Source organism: Hetaerina americana, unplaced genomic scaffold (assembly GCF_022747635.1).
Source record: "Hetaerina americana unplaced genomic scaffold, ioHetAmer1.1.p SCAF_9, whole genome shotgun sequence".
NCBI classification, from domain to species: domain Eukaryota; kingdom Metazoa; phylum Arthropoda; class Insecta; order Odonata; family Calopterygidae; genus Hetaerina; species Hetaerina americana.
Genome location: NW_027287538.1, coordinates 55,213,952 through 55,227,436, shown reverse-complemented (window position 1 = coordinate 55,227,436; position 13,485 = coordinate 55,213,952).

The following is a 13,485-nucleotide window of genomic DNA, read 5'->3' as shown; positions in this document are numbered from 1 at the left end:
TGCAAATTCCGATTTTGCAAAAGAACCTGTGGTCGACGCACTCCGCAGTTGGCATTGGCAAAGATGGTGAGGAGTGTGACGATGGAAGAGCCTGGCGTAGCTATAGGCGTGTCAGGCATAAAGACTCCTCTTACGAGACGAGCGAAAGAGCCCGGAAATTAAACTCAACCCCTGCTTTCGGAGTCTAGGGTCGGGAGCTTGGGGAGAGGTGGAATGATGTAAAAGAGATGGTAGGAAGAGGTGAGGAAGAGAGGTTAAACGGGAAGAAGAGTGAGGCAAGAGGAAACGGGGATATAATACATTAACTGTGGAACTCGCGGAGCTGCACCTGGGAGTTGACGAAACGATGTAAAAGTACGGTCATTTAATTTGCCATTCTATCACTCTAATAGCGGTAGCAATCGGATTTTACTGCCCTATAACGTTGAGTAGGGACACAAAAGTTACTCATTGATCGAGGTCTGATGATATACAAGATAGATTAGAAACTATGACTGTGCAAACCTAAAAACCAATCGTTTGGACATGAAGTAATTTTCATCGCAGTTCGGTCATTACAATCTGTATAATATAGAATTCTCCTCGTTCTCACCAACACATCAATGAACTCTGCCACTACCAAGTTGTTTCACGGAAATAGATAGTTACTAAAAGTCGGTACATTCCGTATCCCAATAGACAACCCGTGTCTTCTTAATCCAATTTGAGAATGGCAGTACTATCGAGTAACCCCGTCCTCTCACAAAAACAATACATCACCTATATAACTTGAGGTTTTAAAAACAAATATAATGACAAACTAAGACCTTTATAAGACAACAAACTTCAATTACAGCTGAATAAGACTTGTCTCTTTGTAAAATGATTAAAGTAAAATCAAAAAAAGATTTAGGAGACCACTTAACTTCCCCTTTACTATGTTTTTAGTAAACCTTTGTAGCGTAAATCAGATCTCGTTAAAGCACAAAAATATTGAAAGTTAATAATGCAGGAAGAAGTGATATGAAGCGTTTATTAAGCGTCTCGAATTAACACATTAGACTCCGCTGAACAGAATTTTAATAATAAGGGTCTCGGATGAAAAATGGTGAAATTACCGAAACCTGCCTTTAATTTCAGGGTTATCTTCCTTATCCCTGTTGTTTCCTCCACCTTTTTTCAACCTAACCTTGGTTCAAATCTAATTTTCCCACTCGTTCCTCTATTCCATACGTGTTTCTCGTTCAAAATGTCTTAGCCAGAAGCCGTGCAAAACGCTAGCGAGAATAGGGAGGTTCAGGGTGCGAGGGATTGTGGGGACTTTCTGAGGTAACGTGCTTGGGAGCTTGTTGATGCCCAGTCGAAGCCGAGGAGCGGAGATGGCGGTCCGAGAGCGGATTTGGGCTAGCCGATTACGACCTCTATGGCGGGAAGGGTTAGCGTCATATACCGACTCGCCTGCCGCTCATTGTGCGGGAGACGCAAACGCCCCTCTCCAACCCTCCTATCCGAAGCCGTCGCTGAAATAGCAGATTTTTGGTGGATAGAGATCCAACCGCTAATTGATATCCTTGCGTAAGCTGCTTCGTCTTATTTCGCCTCCTATCCGGAACAAATGGAAGGATTTGGAACGTCTATTACTTGGTTATTATGCTTTATATAAATCAAATATTGGCCATACCTGTGAACTGAATATTTTCAACATTCGGGCTACTATCCAATACAGTTTCACCTTTATGTTTTTTAAATAAAATTTGAGATTGTTATTTTCAATATAGGAAGAGATCCACACCAAAGTGCACTGTCAAAATCATTAGTAGACTCGAAAACAGTAAGAATTTGAAGGATAGGAATGTTTCGCGCCTAATTCTCTGCTTCTTTAAAAAAAAATTCAATCGGACATTATGGAATAGAAGGAGTTAATGAAACTTAATACTGCAAGATTTCATCATTTGAAATTGATTACACTGAAAAAAACTAGTGTTTTGCTGATGTTTTAAAGAATACAATCGGTCGAATGTCTAGTATTCAGATTGTATCCGAAGAGAAAAATGTTTTAAAAGCTAGGAAAATTGAAATTTTTAATAAATTAGCCGATATACAGAATAAAATATGACCGTGAGCACGTCCTAAACCGGATGTTTTGCTCATGTAACCTTTGACATAACTAGAGTTTCTCCCTCTAAAAGAGTGCTAGATTTCGATGCAAGTATCAAACAGCAACAACGGGGTGATGTTATTCATATATTGAGGGTTGAGGTGGGGCATGTTGCACCAAGTTTCAAAGGCTTATAGTTGTTAGTTGCTTGGTGGATTTTCCGACAGCCTTTAGGGAAATGCAAAATTACCGGAAAAGCTCCATATCCCGGGGTCTTCATAAATCAAAAGTGTACAAGGCTAATGACAATTCGTATTCACCTCGTTGCATCTGATAAGTATTATATACTCGTAATTAGTGATCATATAAATAAATCTTTTGAACACCATTAAGATAAAAATACTTTTAGAAATATAATTTACTAATTATATGAATGCTCTATCACTGGATCCAGCATCAAAAATCCCTGGTTTAACTAAACACTAGGTATATAACGGGAGAGAATAATATAGCCTTGGAATTAGTCTTAACCGTTTTACCCAATACAATGCAATACGTTTTAACCCCCGTTTACCGGTTTTAAGATAAACCATCATTTTAACGTTGTCCTTACGGCTCTAGCCATTATAAAAAGTTATTATCGTAAAGATTCCTTAAAAAGGTTACTTTAAAGGAGAATGTTGCCCGTATTTCGTAGAAAATCATCCTCCTTACCGCACAGGACCCCAGTATCTGTCGAGGGGTTATTAAGTAAGGTAATAACAGCAAAAGCTTAAAAAAATAAAAAGAAGACAATGAGTCGGTATCTATAATAGCAAATGTTAAAAGATTTAAAGAAAAGCTTTAGTTAAAATATATTGACAATGTTTTCTTACATTTACCAGTAAAAGCGTCGTTTGTGTCCTGATTAGAATATGAAATCCTTATCACTCGAAAGACAATAAGATCTAAAAACGAAAATTTCCAGTGACCATTCTGACTGTGAAATATAGGCTGTAGGAAGATCTACTGGAGTAGGTATTTAGAAATGGCTTAGCTAGAGCCGTGTCATGTCGTTTAGAAGTCCAAAACTCATGCTATTGATTGAAAACCTTCATTCTGCGTACCTACAAATGGAGGTACGGCAAAGTGGGGAGACCCTAAGCAAACGAAACTAAAAGTTTTTGTTTAGTTCGGCACTCGAAAATATTTTTCCATGGTGAAAATATCCATTTGGACGCAAGGAAGCCCTCCGACCACCACCTCTCTCTTCAAGTCCCCCACCACCATGGAAAATTCCATTTACGTATAAATATAATCCTCCTCCCAGCCCAACCCACTTCACCTCAACTCTTCTTTCATTTTATTTTATTCGCTATCTTTTTTTATATTTCTCGCGTCTCTTCTCCTTCCCTCACTGGCACACTCTCCACTTCCCTCTTTCCCGAACAAACTCGGTCGAAATTCAATTTCTACCGACTCAGGCCAAACCTATCCATTCATTCGTCAGACTACCGGTAACAATGGTCGAAAAAAGAGGAAAACAAACACGTGGCAGTTGGCTAAGGGTTATTTCAGTTAAGGGAACAGTAATACCTGTCCATTCCCCTCTCAATACCCATGCCTCTCCCCTCACTATATCCCTATGCCACTTCTGTCCTTTCCAGGGTTCGTCTACGCACAAGCGGTCGTATTTTCGTGGTGCACAAGTGCGTCTTGCAATCATGAGTGGTGCATATTAGAGTTGGCGGGAAAGGAGGAAGAGGTGATTGCTGGACTAAGTGCAACCAAAGGACTTTACCTGCTCATAACGGAATAACGTTGCTCTAAATTCAGATTCATTTTGTTTTTCGACGCGGACAAAAAACTTGCTTCACTAAGGACGGTGTCCTCACTCAACGACAGCCCGCAGGCGACTGAGGTTGGTGTCGGTCTGTGGCTAAGAGCCCCCTTCACCTTACCCTGCCAGGCAGACCCCCCACCACCGCTCCGTTTCGCACTAGAGAAAATCAGTCCTATTTAAATTTATATATATATTCATGAGGACGGGGTTAGACCAGAGGTTTTAGCGTAGAAAAAATACAATAGTTGGTTGTCGAAATGAGGTGAACCCATAGTAAAAGGCATCAGTCTCAAAACTAGGCACTTTTGGCTCAGACCGAGTGAATTGGCCTGGCCTCAGCTGCCACTGCTGCGGGCGAGAGTGAAACGCACGATATCTGCCGCAGTACTGCGATGTGGAAGACAACAGGAAACGACCGCATTATTCTCCCTAGAATATGCAGTCTTGCATTTAAATATGGCAAGATGGCTTTCCTCCCGGTAAAATATTCCGAAGGCAAACAAGTGCCTCATCAGATCTCCGGGTTGGAACTACTGGGAGGGTAACATCAGTCAATGTGGATACATGCAGAATAGGGATATGGAAAGTCATAAGGAATATGCGGGAAATTAGAAAATGCAAAGATGGAGATGAATCGGCTGGGGATAAATATCCTTCGATTGCGCGAAATTAAGTGGGCGGGGGCGAACGACTTCTGGAGCGATGGCTACAGGGATGGTCATGAAGAAATGGGTAAGGAAAATTATATCGAGCTAGCAATGTGATAAAAGGATATTGATGATAAAGCTAAAGCCAGAACCTACGGATACCGTGAGGCGTCGGTATATAAACTGAGAGTATATATCCACGCCCAACCATTCAGATAAGGAAATAGAGGAAGTATACGAACAACTGGAGGAGATTCTAGAAACAGTAAAAGTGATGGAAATCCTTAAACCAATGACACCAAAATATACATATATTTAAAAACCTCCATTGTTTGAGTCAATTATATAAAGCTTAGTAAAATATATACTGCCTAATATTTTAATATTCGCCCAAAGGAATAAATGACTTGATAATCTTTCGTTGCTTACCTCCCTATATTTAATTATTAAACGACTTTATATTAGTATGATACTAAATTCTTAAAAAGAAACTTTTATTATGGTATGTTCCAAAAGACAGTATGACTTTTAATTCAATATAAAATCTCAATTGTGGCGGCCAATGCAATTTGAAGAGCCACGAGAACTTTCAGTAAACAATTAGCTGTGACCCCTATTTGATGAAAACCTTGAGCGGCGTAGCTACTGTTGAAGAATGACCTTCAAGATCCTATCCTTGAGCGACCTTGTAGCCACCCACTGACCTGCGGCATCTGTTCCCTGAGAAATAAGACACCCATGCTCTCCCTCTTTTTTCTTTTATTTCCCGCCAACTAACTTCTCTTCTCCTCAGCTTATCCATTATACCTTTCCCCACGCGAATCCACTCATGAACCCAAGAAAGGCTGCGCCATTTCTTCTGCCTGCCACCTCTTCCCGACCTCGCGCGGAGAAAAAACTGCCGACCTATCGCGTATACGCAGCAAGAAATCTCAATCACACGAAAACTCTCACTTTGGAAGTTCCTTCCAAAAACCTTCTTCACCTCTTCTGCTTATTCTCTACCATTCAGCCTATGCTGTGCCAAGAGCATTCCTCACTGGTACTCGTTGATTCCCCCTGGCACCAAAGTTCATGGCGCAGGACTTCCATTTCGCCCAGGGTGAAACGTATATAGCTCTAATATATGTACCCTAAATGGGTGCATACCCTTTTAAAATAAATCATGTGTACCTTACTTTCAATTTGTGCAGATAAACACTTTACCGACTTATGCCACCAAGTAAAATGATGCCAATTAACAATGGAGTGAAATATTTCACTAAATAAAAGTAAAGATTTTTCATCATTATTAATAAGGGATACATAAGGGAACTTAAAGTTGTTGTTTAACTTTAGCTATATCGTATATATGTTATAAATATATATATATATGTTTAAATAGATCATGTTAATCAAAATTTCCATAAATATGAAACAATTATTGATCAGAGATACGATTTTTTACCATATAAAAAGATGCTACACTCTATAATGTCTTTCTAAGAAGCAAGAATACCAATTTTCTAAGAAAACGGTTTGGTAATTAACCAAATATATGTCGACTCTGCATTACATCTAGAGGTTTTAGTTTCACAATTATCTTCCTCGTTTTATAACGACCAAGCACCAGTTTATATTAAGATATCACGATCAGTCTGAAAATTCTTCTTATTTTGCAAATAATCAAATTATAGAAATTTGTATTATTATATGTAGCGGTGAGTGAAGGAGATCAATTCTGGTTTCCTAAATTAGAGTAAATCAAATTTTCTATTCGAGAAACTTTTTTTTTAATTAGAGAATATGCGCTGGTGCAATTTGTTTTTAAAATTACCACAGGTTTCTAAATCGAATGAATGTGCCAGCTAAAAATTTGTTGGCATAGTTTTGAGATTTCAAATTATGAATAATAGCATTGCATTTGAAGAATGAGCGTACGTTTGCACCCACGATTTAATTGTTCTGTCATCCCTAGGCTTTTTTACCTATAATACCGCATAGATGGCAGCTATGAGATTGGAGAGAGTCAGGCAACTGACATAAAAATTGTAGGCAAAAAATTGGAAATTTAGAAATCGCAATTTGGAGAACACCTGGTAGGTGACCAAAGATGTATATTGGAAGGCCTGCGCTTGGAGAAACTTTGACGACAAATTTTACAATTTCTGTAGCTTTGTCCAATATAATGTTATCCATGTTTAAAAGAAACTTTGGTCATTTATTTTATCTAATCATTTCTTAAATCTTAGTAGTCAGTCGGGAAAGAATATTTTTCTTCATGAAAGCTCAAATTCTGCATACGTTATTTCACTAAATTACCTTAGCATTATCAGGGAAACTATATAATAATCTACACCCTATTGAAACTTCACTCAATAAATAAGTATTTTTACCGTAGTTGATCATTTTAAATTTGTGGAGTTTAATAACATAAAAAATACTGAAATCTCTGGAGAAACTTAATCAAGCGTTTATGAAGTCTATTTAATAGCATTAGTGAAGGTGATGTTTGTAAAGAATGTTTCGCTATATCAGCGTAATTTCCCATCTCAAAGATAAGATCGCCATATGCTGTGGAAAAAATAACGAAATAGAGAAAAGTGCTAATTATTGCTTGGGAGATAAAATGATTAGGTACAACTCTGGAAAGGAAGCGATACGCCTGAAGCAGTATTGAGATAACTCATGTAAGAGAGCACATAGCACCCCCAGGATGCATTTGTCTGTTTCAAATATTTCGAGAAGACGCTTGAAGGAGTTAATTTGATAGAAATATTGAATGTACTATAGAAACGTAGCAGTAGATTGGAAGGAAATAAGACTCATCCCGAATTTATTTATGAGTGAAACTGTTCAGGTGGGAGATGTACCCGAGCTGTTTTACTCATGCAGGCTCAGGCACGGATGAAGAGTCAAAATGTGAAGTGTGGGAAGAGTAGTAAGAATGGCCTTTGCTGGAAATAACCCTTATCAGCCATGGATTTCAAAATATTTTCAGAGGAATTAGTTAAATATAGGTATGAAAGTCGGCAGGATATCCATAAAATCAGTTAGGTTAGCGGATGATCAAGCTTGGCTAGCCAGTCATGCAAGAGTTATACTAATCGCCTTTAAAATCATCGTAACATATATTCGATGAGAATCAGCATAGGTAAAGCAAAGTTAATGAAGATTCCTTTGAGGAGAAAAACAAAGCTAAAACATTATGTCTGTGCATGTATATAAGCAAATAAAAAAAAATATATATGTATATATATATATATATACACACACACGAGGGTCATCCGGAAAGTAGTACCCGTTCGTGAAATAAAGACACAAAAGTAAATATTAACAAACATAAAAAATTTTATTTGAAAGAGGATACTTTAAACTACTTCTCAACATAATCTCCAAGCAAATTAAGGCATTTGTCATAACGTGTGACAAGTTTCTGTATTCCTGCTGCATAGTCCTTCGCCGCCAGCTCATTGAGATACGCGAGGGACCCATCTTGCACAAATTTTTGCATAATGCAGATGGTGTTTAACAATTTCATGAACAATTGTTCGAGAAACATTGGGAAAATGCTCACAGATGTCATCAATTGTGACGCGCCGATCGTTCCTCACGAATTCGTCAACTGAGCTCACCAGTTGGTCTGTAATGACAGATGGTCTCCCCGAACGCTCATCGTCGTGTGTGTTCCCCCTCCCCATGTTGAAGTTGCGACACCACCGCCGAACAGACGACTCGTCCATTACATTGTCTCCATACACCTCCTTTAATTGGCGATGAATATCACATGGGCGAACGTTTCTTGCATTGAGGAATTTAATCACTGCCCTCACTTCACAACTGGCGGCGTTCTCAATTTTTTTAAACATTGTAAACAATCACAGAAACAACACAGGCAATGCTAGCGTCACGCAACTTGGCTCAGAGAAGGCAGACAAGCCACTGAAGCTATCTGACCTCGTCCAGCGGCTACTCGCGTCGTCAGCACTTCATGCGGCACGAACGGGTACTACTTTCCGGATGACCCTCGTGTATATATATATATATATATATATATATATATATATATATATATATATATATATATATATATATATATATATATATAAATATCTTCGAAATGGAACGCTCTTCAGGGACGCACAAATATATAAAAACACAGATGTAGATTTTTAGAATATAGAGACACAAAGAAAAGACACAATTTGTTATTTGACATTTCGACAGCTCGGCTGTCGTCTTCAGAGTCATTCAACTTATTTTGAACTATATTCTATCAATGTTTCCTACAAGAGATGAGGTTAATTTTTTCCTAACCGTCCTATTATCCTCCTGGCACGAAATCGTGAAATTTCTGCATCATCACCACTCAATAAGTTATTACAAAATCAACTATTTCCGAAGTTCTGTATGGCATATTTAACATTTACAATTACGTATGGGTACTTCATTCGACAGTGACTTACATTGCTCTAAATCGTTAAGAGTGGCTGAGTTAGGTCGTATTAAATTATGAGCATATTGATGGCTCTCTAAACATTTGATGCATTAATTTACCTCGTCCGAATCATTCGTCATAACTGGTGAAACATATCGTGACATCAAAGTCCATTAATATTAATCATACAAGATTCTATAATTAGAATCGGAGAAAAAATTTAGTCCTATATAAAAGCATTGCAGGTCAATTAAAATCTCATTTAGGTGTCTCAAATATCAACTGGATGATTCTGTACATTGAAATGTAACCAAATGTTTTCCACTTCGCCAGATCAGAGGATGGTTTAATGTATTTTTTATGCTACTACATAATCAGTATATCGACTTGTCTCTCACAATATCATTCACTCCAACAAACCTCCAACAAATTGAGGGAGGAAAATGTTTTGAGGTTATCGAATCCGATCAGACAACCTCTCAAAATGAAAATGATTCTATGTATACATATAAATATACCATTACATATACAAACGTTCATATAATGTACATGTTAATATACGCGGACATATATATATATATATATATATATATATATATATATATATATACACACAAACATATATATGTATATACCTCGTATACACAGGTATATACATATATGGTCATACCTGCATGCATTCACGTATATGTATGTACATACCTATACTATGTGCATAAACACACCATAGGTCCATATATTTGTTATTTTAATGCTCATAAATTTTAGAGATGGAAAGAAACGATCGAAATACCACATCTGCCGTGTTATAAATAGAAGCCCTGCGGCAAGCACGCGTATGTTGCGGAAAATACGATCAAAATACTCGCCCAAAAACTTCCCCCTCTTAAATTCTTCCATAAACCAACACTCATTCTCAATCTCTCTCCCTATGTCACTCCATGCAATTCCTCAATTTAACACACCATCCATTCTAAAGTGGTTTCCTTTCTCTTCCATTATGATTTTGGGTCTCACGCGCTCAAGAACACCTGATACTCAGTGTTTTTTACTCCTTTCCTCTCGCCTGCCGATCCTCTTCCCGGATTGGGTATTCGAGCCCTTCACAGCATTTTTCCCTCCCCATCCGTTACCCGTCTTCAAGTCTTTTCTTCCCAGGTTCCATTCCTGTTCCTCTTTATTTTATGCAGTTTCTCCAAGGGCTCGGTTACTGTGTGCGGGAATGGTTATAATTCTAAGGACAAACTCCACTGAGAGATTTTACTGTCTCCAGGTAAATCCTGGTTCTGCTTTTTGCATTTCTCAATTAATGAATTCGCTCGGCTAATGGGGTATAACGTGTGGAAGTCAGGAGGTGGTACACGTTAGTCAAGATTTTCGTGTTTACCACTTAATCTGTTGTGTAATTGTCTAAGAAAAATACTTGTTCGTCAATATCCATTTTAGACCTTAAATCATTCTCTTCAAGTTTTGAATACACCATTCTAAAAATTGTAAATTTGTAATCTCAAGGTCACAGTGGGGTGTATCTACTTCTAAATACTGGGATTTATCGAGCCGATGGATCAGAATGATTAGTTTGGTGTCCTCATTTTCCAATCATGGCTCTATTAAACAATAATTCGCATGTCCTTGTTTTAATTCTGAACTTTTGTCAAAAGAAGTCATTTGTCAGTCGCATTGAAAGTATAAAATTAGTATTAAGCAGGGAAAGATCATTTTGCTGCGCTAACACTCGCCATTTCAAAAAGCTCTAATTATAAAAACTTCGCAGTAGGTGGATTTTTAGAGCATTTACAGCAATTAAGGGTAAATGTGGATTTAATAGTATTTAACATGCTGATTAAAAACATTTAACTACTGTAAATAGTAAAGTAGTCTCAGTAAATTTGTGCTATCTGCATGCAACCAATTATGTATATGCATATGTATATATGTATATATATATATATATATATATATACACATACATTATATATATTACAGTGTACATGAGAATTTCCATTATAAAGGTAGATATAGAGAACAACAAACGAGTGAGATTACGGTATTAAAGACAAAACTGTGTTATAAATTGAACTGAGAAATTTATTGATTGGAATATGAAACCAACTAAGTAATGATGGAAATACATTTAAAACAAACGTGAAAAACACAATTGTTTCAATATTCAACCAAAAGACATCATATATAACTTTCAAGTCAAAGATAGGCGCTGCAAATTTTTAAACGTTACTCTTTAAACTGTTACATAATCAACGTAAAGAATTTGGTATCTGGAACAACAATCGCAAAACATATTTCAGCCGAAATTCCGAAAAAAGTCTAGTTTATCAACGTAGTATGTATTCTTTTTATACGTATACGACTTTGTTTATATCAACTTCAAGTTTTAAAAATGTCAATCAATGTCAAATGAGAATCTTCAGACAGAATTTTAACAGTGTAATATAAAATATTTGCCACATAAACTATTAGAGGTTCATTTGTTTACTTCAATGATGACCAAAGTTCCACATACACATAATAACCCGCTAAGTGCCACAAGGGTGAGAGACGGTCGGTGTTAGGTGACCAAAAATCCATGCACAATTCCAAACATGACCCTTTTACAAAAATATTAATGTCATCATGTACTGGACCAAAGACACGAAGGAAGATGCTCACATGCAATAATATTATGTGGCAGAAAATACTTTATTTTTTTAACCTTTATATGGACATAAAATCTGTTGATAATGATTTCATTGGGATAAAATACCTAAGGAATTATCACTTAGCTGATCAATGGCAATAATATAAACACGCAGAACTTATGTTAACTTATTTTTTAATTTTATTCTGATGTGGCCTTTGGTATATTTTCTTAACCGTTTGATTTAATAAAACTTAGTCATAAATTAACTTTAAATTACCATATGGCTACAAAGAAGCACCTTATATACTTTAAAAAAATTCTTTAGTAATTTATAAAATAATTTGTCTGATTATTGAAGCAGAAAACACACCCGAATACCTAATGTATCTAGGGTACCATTTCACTCATCATATCGATTATTAATGGCATTAACACAAAAATACGCTTGTATCTATTTATATTATACTCATGGTACTGGCACGTTTCCGTGAAATTGCTGCTGAAATGAAAAATAAAATACAGCGGCTCAAATTAAATACATTATTTTTAATCGGGGCGGAATTTTTTGAAGTTCCTTTAAAATTAAAAGTTAAGTCTCCGAGTTTTTCTTCACGATTTTTTAAAAACTTTAATTTTATATTCCGGGCTAGAGCCAGGATAACTGTGTCATTCCCTCATTCAATTAATGACCCTTGTAGTGTGATGAACTATCAAGGACGCCCAGGCAGTAAAGCACACAATGTTTACCTACCATTTTATATTTTATGAATTTTTAATACTAATCCTGAGCGGTCAAAGTGAGCGCGGATTTCAAGAAGGGCAAGGACACCACTTCCGTTTGAGAGGACAACGAGAGCAACCGAGGTCCTCCCTACGAGGGCATTAACATCCCTCTGTCAAAATACCCAACAAATTCCACAAATGCTAAATATTGACACGGGGTCGAATTGAAGAGGGAGCATGGAAGGTGGATTGGAAAGGGCCAAGGGAGAAGGTGGTTAAAAGAGGTGGACGGGGGATCATGCTCGCTCCGCGGCGGCATCTCTCCTCACGAAATGGGGTCCTTTTGTCTCCACCTCCGTGTCCCTCCGAGGTCCCTCAGATCTCTCCTCCCCGAAACCGTCCTATTTATCCGCTTCCCGCACTCTGCCTTTCCTCCCCCTTTTCTCTTCTCGCCCTCCCTATTGGAGTCCCAATCTACAACTCCCACAATGCCGAGCGCGCTCTTCTCTTGTTGTTTATCGACGTCTCCCTCGTTTACGGTCAACAAAGCTCCAAGCAGTCTCTCACTCCTCCCCGCACACATCTTCCCCTCCACTCGCCCGTCCGCTCGCTCGCTCACTCACTCGACCGTTCACTCTCGATTCCCCATCTCTCTCCGATCGCAGAGCTCAGGGGCGGGAGGGTCAAGGATAAAAAAATGGAGGAAATACAACTAGGGACGTCGGGTTTTAGTCTTCTCTCTCTGAACTTTCCTTTTTAGTCATATTCGTAACTTCTGTGTCGAAAACTTTTACCGAAAAGAGCAACTTCCTTCCTGGTTTATTACGCTCATTATCACCATTATAAATTCAATCGAATAAATTTTCGAAAAGAAAATGAATTAATAATTTTTTCTTTATAATAGAGAAACTTCATTATGACATTTTGGGTGCTAAATACACTAGTCATAGTTTCCGTTAACACTAATGGAGACGTATATTTCATAATATATTCTAAAAGGAATTGATGCTCTTGCCTTATCAACTTAAAGGATATTAAATATGAAAAATACGTGTTTTTCTATTAACTATTATTTTAATTATATAGCCTACGATCTAAGTTCTTATTACGTCAACTACTTAACCATAGGGTTTCGGTTCATATCCGCAGGACTAGACACAA